The sequence below is a fragment of the Rhea pennata genome, chromosome 1 (assembly GCF_028389875.1).
Source record: "Rhea pennata isolate bPtePen1 chromosome 1, bPtePen1.pri, whole genome shotgun sequence".
NCBI classification, from domain to species: domain Eukaryota; kingdom Metazoa; phylum Chordata; class Aves; order Rheiformes; family Rheidae; genus Rhea; species Rhea pennata.
This window is the reverse complement of record NC_084663.1, coordinates 109,646,491-109,659,555: the sequence shown is the minus strand read 5'-3', so window position 1 is coordinate 109,659,555 and position 13,065 is coordinate 109,646,491. Positions and strand designations below refer to the sequence as shown.

General features: G+C 40.6%; 1 protein-coding gene across 7 annotated transcripts in view; it reads left to right on the top strand.

Annotated features, from left to right (window-relative positions):
* Positions 1-3,317: 3,317 nt before the first annotated feature.
* NRIP1 (nuclear receptor interacting protein 1) overlaps positions 3,318-13,065 on the top strand; it is a 195,691-nt gene continuing 185,943 nt past the window's right edge. For 5 of the 7 annotated variants that reach the window (XR_009960998.1, XR_009960999.1, XR_009961000.1 and 2 more), the window contains exons 1-2: positions 3,318-3,400; positions 10,437-10,521. The gene's annotated coding sequence lies outside the window, so the exon portion shown is untranslated. Of the gene's footprint in view, positions 3,401-3,620; positions 3,672-9,772; positions 9,869-10,436; positions 10,522-13,065 lie in introns of those variants that run through there. The other 2 variants (XM_062597727.1, XM_062597719.1) reach the window with 2 other exon arrangements.

Genomic DNA, 13,065 nt, shown 5'->3' with positions numbered 1-13,065 from the left:
GCTTGGATCTGTGTTTTATTTCAGCAAGATGAAGATAATAGTTTTGTTATTGGAATGGCAGTATTTTAAAATTCATTAATTTAATCACACTAGTGATCAAACAAAAAGTTGTGGGTAAATCAACAACTTAACCATTTTTTGAAACAAGTCAAACATATTAATTTTGTCCTAAAAGAACATAAGAATTATATTTTGATTCTGATAGAATTCCTAGTAGAGCCAAAACATGCCTTTCTATCTTGAGATTCCTGGTTAGAAATTATAAAGAGAGTAGTGTTTATGTATGTGTGTGTTATTACAATTTTTGAGGCATATATACAAAGAAATGGTTCTCTGATATTAGCAAATGTGAGTTTATGCTGCACAAAATAGAGTACCAACAACTGTTCAGAGAATGCTTGCAACTGTGGCAGTCAATTCTAAAATAAGTTCCATAAATGTGTATTTCTTCCAAGATCAATCCAAAAATAACCTACTTTTTTCCATCATAATTAGTCTTACATTTATAAGTGATCTTATAGTGAAGAAATCCCCTTAAAGAAAGATAATCTCTTTTTGTATTGTAAATAATGAAAAAAACCTTTTTTTATAACCTATGGATGGTGGTATAGGTAGATACATTGATAGAATCACAGTTTTTATGCTTGGAGGGTCAATAGTTTGCTTTGGTTGAAGACTGTCTCCATGGGAAGAATAATAAATACACATCAGTACTTTGATGCTACTTGAGAGACTGATTTCACTGTGTGCTATAATTTTTCCTTTATTTGTTAAATTGTTTGAATTCTTGTTTCATAGTTTAAGTAATATGAGCAAGTATCACAATTCAGTATGATACAAATACCATTGAAAATAACCTGTTAAATGCATAGATTATTGTTTAATATAATCTCAGATGATTGCATCATATAGACAGATACTTGCTTCCTCAGCCAAGTATATCTGTATTTTTCCAAAATCTTTTTAACGAATATTTCACATTTCTGTTGCTTTTTCGAGATTTCTCATTTTACAGGTCTCTTGTCAATGCAGTATGTTCCCTAAGGTTAAGAATGAAAGAGGTCTGTACTACAGACATACTTGATTGAAATAGCAGCTAAATTGCTGCAGTAATGAGAAAATTTCCTTTCCCCTGGATAATTCAACTGCTTAGTGCTGAAACATTTTTGAGATAAAGATTTTTAGAGAACTAAAAAATTAAAGACCATTTTTTTACCATCAGAATTTGCTAACAAGGCTTCTATGGAAACGAAGAGCATAACTCTTGTTGTATTAATGGAAGCAAGATCAGACCGTAAAAAAGAGACTTATGCTCTTAAATAAAGAGAGACTGTATTCTGTAGATATTCTGATGTGCAACTTCTTTAGAAAATGCTGCTGCTTTTCTGGAAAATGTGGTTAAAAACACAAGATGATGAAGTTAACCTAAATCTTTCATTGGCTTACAAAAATAGGTCAAGTAATACATTGCTAGCTCTGCTGTAAGCCTGTACACAATCCATACATTCCAAAGTACAAGAGATTTTGCTTAACAGTTTTACCTCTGCTTTCATTCATGATATCTATAGGTTAAAATACTTAGCTTTCCACAAGTGTGACTTTCTTTTGTTTTCTTTAAAGTAAAAATTCATTTGCTCTTTAATTATTTTTTACTAAAAAGATGTTTTATATATTTTTTAAAATATACCATTTATAATTATCTTGGGGTTTAGAACTGAGATATTGGCACATATTAATGCAGATATTATTGCAGTTTATAGGCCATTTATAAATAAATTTGTTTCTCGCCATCAATGTTTAAATTCCAGAAATAAAGTATCATTAAGTGTCTTGTAAAGCATTTGTCAATTTACCAAGCATGGGACTTTTTAAACACGGACACTACATACGTGTGCATAAAATGTGACTAAGGTCACACACTTTCTGTAGTTTGGCATATTCAGAGAAATTCGCTGCATATCTGGACTCTTGAGCTCTGTTCTTTAATGGGATGATGGATAAAGACTAGTCATAAAAGGCAGTTTTTCAGAAGAGAGGTTGCCTTTATGCTTGTGTGGATACCACCTACCAAAATGGAGGACTGATGCCTCTGAGCAGCTCTGTCCGATGCTGAACTTCCCCCAGAATGTGATGCTGAACTTCCCCCAGAATGTTTGTACATACTGGTATGTGGGCAAATAACACTGCTTTGACGAGGTGTTTTGGCCCTGCTTCCCAAAACTCTTCCACGTGGGCAGCTGCTGACTTCTGCCGACAGCCCGCTGCAGCCACAGGGGTTTCACGCTTGGTGTTTCACGCCTGCCTGCAGCGGCTTCTGTGCACAGGGACGGCCGGGAGCCCTGACCAAAATTAGCTGGAAACCTCCCCTCCACTGGGCAACAGTGGGTGTCATGACCATCCTCAGGGAGCTAAGAGGGCAAGGCAGAGAGCGAGGGCTGACAGAAAGGTGTGTCAAGCCCCAAAGGCAGAGCGGGCTCCTGCAGCAGGAGCAGTGGAGGGAAGCAAGGAAGGAAGAGCCCACTCCTCCTCCTCCACTTCCTCCTCCTGCCTGGGCCCTCCTGGGCCAGCTGCAGGTGCCGCGGGGGTCCTGCTGCCTTCCCCTGGCATGGCCACCAATGTGTGTATATATATATGTGTGTGTGTATATATATATATATATATATATATATACACACACACACACATATGTATATTTTTTTGAATAAAAGTTTCTAGTTCGTGTTTTTCAGAGAAAAAAGTGGAAGCCTTTCAAACACTAAAATGACAAGCAATGGAAGCCACAGCAGGAACTCCCCCTCCACACACACACAATTATTCTAGAAGAGCAAAAAAAAAAAAAAAAAAAAAAGAAAATGAGGTGTTAATTTTAAACTACAGGCTGTTTCCATGAAATACAGGGCCTCTGGTGCTACCACTCCTAAGTTTGCTTCCCGGGAGCTCCTTGCCGTTAGTCAGGCTAAGCAGCAAGGCCGCGAGGCGCACGTACGTGCCGCACGTTTAACGGTAACCTGTTTCAAACCCTCCCTTCCCCAAACGGTCCGGGGCGCGCGCGCAACGCGCGGGGACGGGACGGGACGGGGGGGGGGGGGGGAGAGGGCGGGGCGCGTCGCCGGGCGGCGGCTGCTGCTGCTGGTGCTACCACCGCCGCCGCCGGGGGTTGTTGGGGGGGGGGGGGGAGGAAGAGAGGAAAAGGGTAAAAAAAGGGTTAAGAAACTTGGCTGAAGAGATGAATGGCACGGCGCGGAGCGGGGAGGGACTGGGCTGCGCCGCGGCGGGCGAGGGGGAAGGAGGGGAGGATATCACGGCTGCGGGTTAGGCTTTGAAAGTCAGCCTCACAGGCATTGCAGCAGAGCCCCGAACCGCGGAGGGGAGCGGCGCGGCGCGGCGCGGAGCTCTCCGTGTACGTGTGTGGGGACGGGGGGGATCCGGGGCGGGCGAGGGAAGGGGGAAGGTGGCGGCGCGGCTCGTGCTGTCCTGTCCTGTCCTCTTCTCCAGCCGGAAGCCCCCCGCGCAGCCGCCCAGCTCGGCGTGCAGGGAGCGGGGGCTGACCGCCGGAGGCTCTCGCCGAGGGCACGCAGGCAGGCCGGCCGGCCGCGGCCGGCAGGCACCAGCCCGCCCGCCGGTGCGCGGGGCGAGCAGCGGGGCGGGGGGATCGGCGGGCTGGCAGCGGGGTGAGTGTCTGGCGCTCTTCCGCCGGGAGCAGTGCTGCCTGGCGGAGGGAAATGGCCGAGCGGGGCGGCGGGAGGCGGCGGGGAGGGAGGCTGGGGCCGCGCTGCAGCGCGGCGGGCGGCGGCGGGGAACAATGCCGGGGTGAGCCCCGGCGCCGGGGGGCCGGGGGTGTTTGCAGAGGGTGCTTCGCCTCCCCCGAAAGTTTGGCTGGCCACGATGGGTCTGGGGGCAGCTGGAGAGGCGGAAAAGTTGGGATTTTTTTTTTTTTTTTTTTTTTAATGCGACCTGCTTGTGAGCGCTAGCCGCAGCCCTGGGTGCCCGTTTTGGAGAGGCGCTCCCCCTTGCTCTTCCTCCTCGTCCTCCGTTTGTGTATGTGCGTGAATTATTTAGGGAGCAGCGAACTGGGTGCGCAGCGGCCGCAGTGCCCGCGGCGCTGCGGGGCTGGGGGAGCCGCGGTCCTGCGCCCCCCCCCGCTGCCCTCCTGCCGCCTCCCCAGGCGCTGCGGGCAGGGCCACGCTCCCCTCCCCTCTCTCCTCCTCCCCTCTCCTCACCTCCTCCCCGGTTATTTATCAGTGCTCGCTCCACCTCGGCCTGCAAGCGCAGCGCCTGGGCGTGAGGTGCCTTTTCCATTTCCTCTGGTGCGCGGCACACGCCGGTCTCCCTGCCGCCCCAGAGGTGCCGTCTCGCCCGTCGTGTTAACTTCTCTCGCGCGGGTTCCCTGGGGACGTCGCCGTTTCCCTTGCAGACCGAGGGAGGTATTTCCAGACCTCTTTTGTGCCCCCTAAGCCCTTTAAAGGTGATCCCCCCCGCTCTCTTCTGCCTACCAAACGTATCATTTGAAGCCTTTTTTTATTTTTTTTTTATTTTTTCACAAGTGTCAGTCGGTAATTAAGTTGAAACAAAGTGAAGCCTAAACCAATATTGTAACTGAACGTAGATAAAATAAGGTATGGCTTCATAACGTGGATACAGCTCTATGCTGCTTCTGCTCTTTCAGAGACAGCATTGTGGATTCTGATTGTTTATGAGGTTTTTAACTTGAAGGATTAGGCTAGAAATGGTGGGCATATGATAAAGTCTCCCCCCCCTTTATTTTATTTTTTTTTTTAAGAAAGGTGGAATTTCTGGTTTGGGGAATGTGTTGATATTAGAGAAGCCGAAGTGGAAGTTGTCCCCTGCCTCATCTTCCTGGAATCCAGAAACTGTGTTATTCCTCGTTTCGTTTGGGTGATTTGATTCTGGGAGTATTTTGAGGGGACCTGGCTGCAGTGTTTGCCAGCTCGCAGGCCGGTTAGAATTTAACTGAGTCATGGCACTATAAATGTTCAGGTGCTATAGAGCTTTATTTAACAAGGAGTGAGAATCTAGTCTGCCCGTAAGAAGGAAGTATGGTCACTTCTGTAAGAAGGTGGTGCATCCCTGAGTGAGTGGTACAAAGACTTTCTTTAATGCTCGAATATGAATTAGTGCTTATTGGACTCAGCGTTGGAAAGTGACACATGAATAAGCCATCCGGCAAAGAAAAGTTGTTCTGAGGTGAGGAAAGCTTTTTGTGGTTAAAATCTGATTTAATAGTATCTGAGTAATTGTTGCTGCAATGGCAACAAGAGTTGACATCTCGGAGAGCAGAAGTGCTCGTTCAGAGCTACGTGCAGGCGGATTTGGGACTGTTGCTATCCAGAACAGTTGTGTTCCCAGACTCGTGCTTGAGAAGGTCTGTCTTGTTAACTTATCAGCATTCCTTGGTACAGCCTGAGATAGAGCTGACATTGACCCTTAAGCAATACGGCAAGTTTTTCATAAGTCGAATGCACGTATACGGGTGTATGGTTTTGCTGAGCGGGGCAGGAGAGGTAAAAAGTAGTAAGAGTGTATGTGTTTTAGGTAGATGTAAAAATTGACCTCCTCTTGGACTGGCCTGCAATTAGGAGTTAGTTAATGGAAGTGAGATCTGCTAATTTCCCCCTCCCCCCTTAAGATCTGTAGAGCATACTTGCACAGAAAACAAGATGCTGTCAAATGCTTAGCATAACCAGACTAGACTGATTTTTCTGGTAGTGCTATGGTTAAAAAGTATCAGATGGAATTTTCTAAAGTTGAAAGTGTATCAATCAAAATCGGAGGAAAAAAAAGCGTAACTTATAGTAATGAAAACTAGTTAAGTGAGCTAATATTTCATGTCATAAACCTAAATGGCTGTTTTAAATGTTGACGCTATCATCTGAAGTTTTTCCTAGTCAGCTATGTTTAGGTTTAGTCTGTGATTCTGTGAAGGATGACAACAAAACAAAACAGAACAGTGGTTGAGTAAAGATACTGGAACTAACAGGAATTAACTTAGTGGTGGTCATGCTTGCCTGTAGGTTTTGCTTAACACGGGATTGGCTTAAAAGAACACATACGAGGTTGACTACTTTAAAAAGCTTGTTTTGTTGTCTTTTCAGAGCCAGCTGTCCCCCTGTTTAACATTGACAAAAGGTTTCTGTGATACTGACTATATTATTGCAAGCAATGAGAGCACTGTTAACTTTACTAGTGACAATGCAGACTGTTACTATATTAAAAGATAAACTGTGTTTTGCGTTGTGTGGAACCCATGTATAAACTTGCCAAAGGCAAAGTTAGGGAGTTGCGTTTCCCACAGTCAGCTGTCTTGCTCAAGGGTTGTGCTTGACACCTCATTGCAGGGCTATCAGAGAAGCCAGGAAGACCGAAATATTATGTTAATTTTAGAATAGCTGTTAAGAACTTGCCTAAACAAAATGGCTTGTGTTTTTCCTGTACGTGAATGCACATGGAGTAGGGAGAGTCTTCAACAGGAGGGTGTAGGGTTTGCAGTTGAGCACTGGCTTGGGAGCAGAAATTCCTGTGAGGATGATTTTTGGCTGTGTGCAAGAGTAGTGGCCACCCTGCAGGTGTGGGGTCTGCAGGCCAGAGATGCTCTGCCTAGCCTGCAAGCTGCGCAAACTTTCTAGCCACTGACTGCCACACACCAATAGATGGTATAAATAGGAAAACATATCCTGTGGATAAAAAGAATAAATATCCTTTGGGGACAATAAGTGCAAAATTGGACATATAAATTATTATTGCTCAGCAGAGGTATAATGACAGGCAAGTGGAAAGATAGGTAGAGAATGAAGTGTAACAGAGGGAAAACGTGCAAAGGAATTTGGACAATTGTACAGAAGACTACAGATATAAACAAGCAGTCTGAACAGTCTGAAACTAAATAAAAATATATGGCAACGGTATTTGGGGCTTATTCTCTCTTCCTGCTGCTAGGCCAAAATGATAACGCCAACTGAACAGTATTGGTCTGCCTGTAGAAAATCTGATGAAAGTTTTAAATGGTATCTGACTTTTTTTGATATTATGATGTTAGGGTATTGATAGTTGCATTTGAAAATAATTAGAAAATGATGCGCTAAGATAAGAAAGCAATAATTTGAGTGGATGTTTATGATCACGTAAAAACTTCCTTGAATTCTCTGATAGAAAATGTGTCTCAAGAAAAATGGGTGGAGGAGGTTTCTTGGGAAAGGTGAATGCAAACGTTTTAATGTTTCTGGATTACTTAATTGAATTTCACTCTGAAAAGTGAACAGACTATATTGCACTTGGAAGAATTAATTTGGTAATTTGTTTGGCTGTGTCTGTTGCAGGTCACTTAACTTGATGGTTAAAGCAGGAGAATAGGAACTGAGTCTCATGTAAACGGTCCAGGTTCAGAAAGTGGAAGAAGCAGTTGTTAGCCACCTTATCGTGGTCAAGCCCTCCTAACCTAGTCTTGTCTTAAATTGTTATTGGAACTCATTTCTCCTGTTTAATTACTGTGTCTTGTGAGAAATTCTGCTTTCTCTGTTCTGTCCCTTTTATTTCTAAATATTGTTGTCCTCAGCAGAGGAAAAAAGTCAAGATTTCAGTTATAGACCAAATCAGATTAAAAGCAGAAATTGCATGTCTTCTGTTAGTCACCAGTTTTTAAGAGGCTGAGTTTACTGTAGAAAAACTTCCTCTGTGTTGGGCAAAAGAATTCTGACCTGTTCTTCCTCATCTTGAGAAAGAAAATTGAGAGAGCAGTCAAAGAGATGAGTTGGTAGATGTAAAAAGTGCTTATGAGCCTTGACTGCAACTATTATTTAAAAACATTTTTTTATTATTTAAAAGCAAGTATAGGAATATTTAATTGGCCTCAAAAAGCACTCAGTAAATTTGTGTTCAACTGTGTCTGAGAAATGTGTCTTGCTCTGCAGTCTTTTTGTTTTGCATGACATTGGGGTGATACTGTTGCTGTGATGCTAACTATTTTATGGTGAACTTTTGGATTCACTGCTACTGCCCACCTGTGTTATGAAAATGGAGTTGGAAAAGAAATTGAAGAAAGACTATTTTTTAGTGTTGAAATGAGCTCTGCTTTCTGCAAAGGTAGAAAGTTTTTCATTCCTGTTCCAGGAAATTTTCTTATTCCTGTTGCTAATGTTGCCACATATTAAGCTCTATTTTTCTGGCAACCTATAGGAGCAAACAAATACATGCTCAACCTCTACCCCCCCCCCCCCCCAAAAAAAAGGGGGGAAAAAAGAAAAGAAAACCTGTAAGGGATACGTACCTAGTGCTCCAGCTAAATTTGGGGGAATAAAATATTAGTATTGAACAGCGTTTTTGTGGTTTTTTTAAAAAACATTATTGAAGGAATTTTATCAGAAATAACAAAGGACATTTGTGGGGTTTTTTTGTTTCTGTTTTTTCTTCTCCCCCCGAGCTCTATAAACTGTATAGTTGCCTAGAACAATGAAGAGGAATTGATTAATGCTAACTTAAAGGAAATCCTGTGTATATGTTGAATCTTGATGGGGATATAGGTTTTTTTTCAGTCAGGTAGAAAGCCGCATTCTGTTGGTAGTGATAGCGTTTAAATAAAATACTCACTAGTGGTGGAAAAAAAATTGTCTGTATCTATAGTACAGAACAGAAATACTGAAGAGAACATTTTTTTTTCCCTCAGTTTAAAGTGATAAATGAATTTAAGAAGTGCTGCTTCCTTCTGCTCTAAGGGATCTCCCTTCCCTTCTTTCCTTTGGTCACAGATTCTATAGTCTTGCTTATTTGCTCTTTGAAACAAAATTGGAAAGACCTCTGAAGTGTGTTTATTACTACTTATTGTCAGTACTGACTCTACTCGTGTCATTTCTCTGTTTGTTTTGACTGCAATGACAATTTTTTTTTTTTCTTCTTCATTGAATCCAAATGTTGAGACTTGCTACTGTTCTGTGGTGCAAATCAGCATTTTATTTTGTGAAGAATATAGGGAAGGATCTGAAATGTCTCTGAATGTAGTATTTAGGAGTATTTACTTATTTTTCAGCTTAATGGATCTACTGTTGGATTCTGATGCTGGCAGTAGTCCAGCAAGCCTCCCTTGTCTCCAACTGACCTGAAAGCTTTGAATAGTTTTTTTTTTTTTGTTGTTGTTTTTTTGTTTTTTTGTTTGTTTATGGGGGGGGGGGGAATGCTGACCCTTTTATCAACCCTTTATCTTTTTCCTACGTAGGGCATTACATTGGTGTGAGTTGATGTTTTTTCTCGGCTGGCTTTAACGCAAGCAGTTTTGCAGAAGGAGGAAATGCTATGACCTGCCTATAATGTAAATATTTCCCTCTCTACCCTCCTGCCTCCCTCACTCCCTGAGAGTGAGAGAGTCCTTTTCTCCATGCTAGAGAAATTTTGTATTTAAAAAACTTCAATATATAGTTTCTGTGAAGGTAGAAGTAAAAGGTGATTATTATTTTATTTATTAAAAAAAAAAAGGGGGAGAGAGAGAGAGAGAGAGAAGCTCTCTCTATGCCAAGCAGGAGAAGGCAGAGTTCAGCTAAGCAAAGTAAAGGGAGGAAAGTCTATTTTTGTCGTGTTTATATTTATATTGTAGTTTAATTTGCCTATTTTAAGTATACAGTCTTGCTGCTTTAATATGACATAGGGTGATAACTTGGTGACAGAGGATTTAACATAAACTTTAATGATGAGGCTTGTCACAAGAACAACACTGGAATTGTAGAAATCACAAAATTGATTGGGCTACTTGTAAATTTGCATCTTTTAGCAGAAGCCATATAGAAATAATAGAAAAGATCTGAGAAGGATTCTTAAGATAATGCTTGTGATGAATAACATTACTTCATTCTTCAATTTCTTAAAAGTAAGTATTTACATTTCTATTGGTTTAGATTTTTTGCTAATTAATTTTGAGACGGTCTAGCATTATATTCACCAGTCCTACTGTGGCCTCATGTTTTTGCTGTATATGTACTAAAATTGATGAGGACTCTTTAAAAGTATGATTTAGATATTCATAGATGTGAACCTCAAATATTAAGTAAGTACTAATCGCTACATAGAAAGGAGAGCTTTCACATCGCAATCATTTTTTTTTAATTAGATCAAAGAAAACAGGACTCTGCCTTTGAATCAAAGTTGGACAAGAGTTTTGTTCTTAAATATTATCCAGCTGGCTAGAGAGTACAAGTTATTTGCACTTGCTTTGCTAGTGGTTCTGTTTGGAAGACTGCATTCTGGAGTTCAGAGTTGTATTTCTTTTGAAATAGAAAAACTTTATATGTAGATCTTAATATACAAAATGAAGCATTGCTTTGTGTCAGACTAACAATAGGCAAATAGATTTGTGTGTTTGTGTATACATATACCAAATCAGAATAGGAGAAATTATTATACAGATGTTCATAGGGTCATTTTTGTGTTCCTTACAGATCAAGCATGGAAATGTTTAGGAAGAAAATTAATGCATCGTTAGATTCTTGAAAGAAGAGCCTTCCTGATGGGACCACTTTCAAGGTAAATTATTTATTTGTGTTATATTTTCCTTGTCTTTTTTGTTTGGGGTCTTTTCTGTATCTTGCCAAATCCATAGTATTATATTCTGCCACATATAAGTTCTTCTAGGATTACAGTATGGTTTAAAATGACAAATTTTCAAGTTAATTTCTCTCTTTTCTGGTGTAAGAGTTCTTTTAATATGTGCTGATTAAACAGAAATAAGATTTTTGTAGTGTTGATTTTTTTTTTTTTTTTTTTTTTTTGTATGAAATTGGCTGGCAAGTCCTGAAGATTTGGTCTTTGGTCTACTGGTTTGGGAAGTAGTTAATAAATAGAGAAGAACTTGATTCACATGTGGCTTCAGGGTGAAAGAAGAGATGAAATAACAATTTCCTCTGTTACAACTATTTTTTTCCTTTATATAAAATAGTCCAACTTGAGCTTCTGTGGCAAGGGACCGTCACAGTAAAAATCATTATTAGATATTACATTACAATAGCTTGTAGACATTTAGCGTCACTGTCAGTTTGTTTGGATGTGCTCCCTTGGTTCCCATTTCCTAAATCCTATTTTTCTTTGATACTAGGGAATAATTCTCCTAGTGTTGTCCAGTGATTGCTTATGTATACTCACTTGGGTTTGTGAGTAATTTTATTCACTTGAGTAGCCCTGCTGTACTCAGTGGGCCTACATGCATGCCTAAGAACTTGAGAATGCTGATGAGCATAAAGAATACAATTTGGGCATGTAATGGTTGACAAGCAGTTGTTGTTTTGTTTCTGGTCTCTCTTAGGAGTCATTTGCATTGCCTCTAGTGGCAAGTTTTGCGGGCATTAGAAGGGAAGCTCTAGAAGGCTGAAGGCAATCATATCAAATCCCAGTCAGAAAATTTCCTAGTATATATCCTTACATCTGCAGTCTGTGTAGTTAAAATGGATATTTGCTTCTAATAAATTTTTGTGATGCTTGACTTCATTCTCATATAGCAAAAGTAGATGTACTGAAACTTGAGCATCTCTCAAGTCATCACACAATAGCATGTAGTAAAATGAAATCATTAGAAAATATACATTCCTTTTAAAATTTGGGAGATTTGGATTCACCCAGAATCGCTCTTCTGGAAAAGAAAGGAGATTAAGATGAGGAATCTCTTCCTTCCCTCCCCCCCCCCCACCTTTGCATGCTATTTGACTCCTCAAAAAAAAAAAAAAAAAAAAAAAAAAAGCTGGGTGGAGGGTAAAGAACTCTAGCCTTGCCACAGTGTTTCTTAGTAATCTGGGCAATTGTATTTACTGGAAAGTTAATTTTATGACTACTTGCTGATCTTGGAATCAGCAAGATATACACTTAATTAATTGGCCATTTCAAACTTTGCAGTTGTTGTGGTCAGCAGCAGATGGTCACTTATATAGCCATAATAGAGCTTAATAGACAGTGGCTTTTGTGGAAATAAGATTTTTGAGATGTCGTGTCTTCAAAAGCAAAAGCAGTTATAAGTGATTGAAAGCTTTGTTTCGAGATTCTCTCACCGTCATTTAGAAGGTATTCTATGCAGCCTTGGTTCCAAAAGTATGAGCTATAAATAAGTATCTTGCACCAAGGATGTTAGCTTGTCAAGTGATTAAGCTAAAGATCTGAGAATACATGTTTATCAGTGTATACATGCCTTCAGATTATGGCAGTTTGCATTCCTTTTTCCACTTCTAAGCAGCATAATAAAATAATTGTGCTGTGTTGTATTTTTTTGCGGAGGAGGAGGGAGAAGATTTTATTGGTTATGAGCATTAATTATGGAATATCTGGCTCTGTATGCAAATCTGAATTGTATACCATTATAAGTAGTTCTAGTGCAGAGTGCAATACAGATGTTTGTTTTGCTCACTGGATTTGAATTTCATGTCTAGAATTCTGATTTGAAACCATTTAGTACTCCAGAAGAGTATTGCTTTGCAGACATAATTATTGATGTGTTTGATGCTGTATGACCTTAACTTTGAGGGGTGAGAGTTATAAAATTGGAAGGTAGTCTGGCTATCTAAAACTGAGCATATGTCCATGAAAAGCCTGTAGCATTAAGGTAAAAATCATAAATCATGTCCTTGGATTTTAAGTTAAATATGTTTACATGAAACTCCCAAAGATGCAGCTCATGAGAAGGCACAGGTGAGAACTGTAACAACGGTAACTATGCTGCTTGTACATTGAAGTCCCAGTCATTTCTTTGGAGTTTTCTTCTGAAAATGAAATATTTTGAGCTCCGGTATAAAAATGATTGAGTATGGTATATGGGAAGAGTTTCCACCTTGCAAACCTGATCGTAAGTTCCTCTTTAAAATTCTATTTTTCAGACTGCAAGTCATTGCCTAAGGTATTAGAATAAGAGGTAGAGGGAGAAAGAGCTGTCATGAAAATGAAAAGGAAACTTATATGGTTCCAACTGGAAATAGAATGTACAACTGGAAAAAGATCGTAGTTCCTACTTGGAAGCTCTTAAAACCTGGGACCAGAACTTTCCCGGGAAAATAGAAAGGAGGAGAAGGGTAAATTTATATTCTGTTCTGG